Consider the following 1,994-nt stretch of genomic DNA (forward strand, 5'->3'; position numbering starts at 1 on the left):
GCTACCTCTTAGACTTTAGAAAATAAGTATTTAAGTGTACAAAAATATTTATAATAAATTATAACTTAAAAAATTTAGTAACTTTTTAATTATAAAAAAATATTATACATTTATTTATGTTTTAACAAATCCAGATAGATCTGACATAATAAAATTAATTTATGGATTTTGAATTAACTTATTAATAAATTTAAATTTTTAAAATAGGTTAATTAAGTAACATAATTCTATTTTATAATGGATCAGATTGAATATAGGCCAAATTACAAGTTCTTGATAAATTGTTCGGCCTATTTGATTAACAGATTCAAATGCAAAAATAATTTCAGTCTAAAATTGAATTGGCTAAATCACTAGTTTTTCAGCATCAAGCTGGGGAAAAAATCACGATATATATATAGAATTCGTAAATCAAGTATATATATATATATATTACATGTATATGTATTATGACTTGCTCAATCTTCACGAGAGTAGGTTCTACGCGCAGTACTTCGTAGTATATACTCAACCCCAAATAAAGTGCTTATTGAATGAATTTCCTCATAATCTTCAACATATTCTGTACGTTTACAATTTTCAAATGTACATGTATATTGTTGCACCAATAAAGGAAACACGCTTGCCATCAATTTAGATCAATTTCTTGCATAAAAGAATAAACTACAATTTGAAAGTATATTGATCTATGAGGATTCTCAAGTTGATCGATCTATATGTTCACATGTGGTAATGAGTGCAATAATTATAGGCAAAAATTAAATAAATCACCCTCTATCTGTTCTTCTTTCTCTTTGAATCAAATGAGTAAATTATTAAAGTAAACCGTTTAGGTAAAGTCTAAAGCAATATATATGGTATATAGCATATGCAAAGTCTAATACAATTGTTTATTACTGTAGTGTTCGGCAAGCATATATAGAAATTAAAATAATAATAATAATAATAATCATGATCAATTTTATATTTTTCAAAATGCTCACTTGGTACTTGGTAGCTCAGACGACACCTTGAGTCCTAAGGTAGTGACGAGGTATATATATAGGAAGGTTAAATTATGGGAATTATTGGATTGCTTTGCTGGATTATATTGTGCTACTTCATATTTATTATTTAATTACTTCAAATGTGAACCAACCTCAACCAAATAATTAACCACAAGGGATGAGTTTAGCTATAGATATATGAATTAATAGCTAGCTAGTAACATGCATCTATGTCAATTCTCATCACTAAATGTAAATTATTAAAGTTTAATTTTTCGCTTAATAAAAGAGCCAACTCATTACTATCTGACTGTGTTTGATTTTAAAAATATAACAAGAGAAAACATTAAGAATAAGATATAAAATTTAATATTTTTATATTTTATTTAATTTAATAATAAATTAAAATAAATTATAAAAATTTTTTTCCAGTCTTACAACCATACTAATTTATTTTAAAATGTGTTTATAAAAATTTAATTTTCTTTCATTTCCACAAACTTTATAAATTTATTTATTTAAAATATATATTTTTAAAAATTTCTATAGAATAAAAATTTGTCAAAAATCAAAATATCGTATTCAAAATTCTTTAACATTAATTTGAGTTTACTCTTTTTTAATTTATTATTTTTTTATTCTTCTAAAGTTGAAATAATATTATTAATATAATATTTTTTTACGGTATTTTTTAGTCCGATTTATTCTATTTTTTATACAAAAAATACAATATGATAAAAAATATAATTATAAAAAATAAAAAATAATAAAAAATAAATTATATTTTTTATTAATATTTTTATATTTTTTTATTAAAAAAATTATAAAATACATTAATTTAATATTTATAAATATAATATTTTCGTTTTTATCCTATTTGATAAATATAATTTTATATCTTTATATTTTTATTTTAGTGTCATATGCATGTAAATAAATACTCTATGTTTTGCATAAAGAATGCGCAAGCTGTTAATTGTTAAATTATATTGTTTCAATACATTCAAT

The 1,994-nt window shown here is 21.5% G+C and overlaps 1 long non-coding RNA gene across 1 annotated transcript; it reads right to left on the reverse strand.

The window, feature by feature from the left end:
• Positions 1-212: 212 nt before the first annotated feature.
• LOC140182478 (uncharacterized) lies at positions 213-1,194 on the reverse strand. The gene is made up of 2 exons (XR_011878122.1): positions 984-1,194; positions 213-562 (listed from the first exon to the last, which is right to left on the reverse strand). It is a non-coding gene; the product is annotated as an uncharacterized lncRNA (long non-coding RNA).
• Between the last annotated feature and the right edge of the window lie 800 nt (positions 1,195-1,994).

This window comes from Arachis hypogaea, chromosome 19 (assembly GCF_003086295.3).
Source record: "Arachis hypogaea cultivar Tifrunner chromosome 19, arahy.Tifrunner.gnm2.J5K5, whole genome shotgun sequence".
Lineage (NCBI taxonomy): Eukaryota > Viridiplantae > Streptophyta > Magnoliopsida > Fabales > Fabaceae > Arachis > Arachis hypogaea.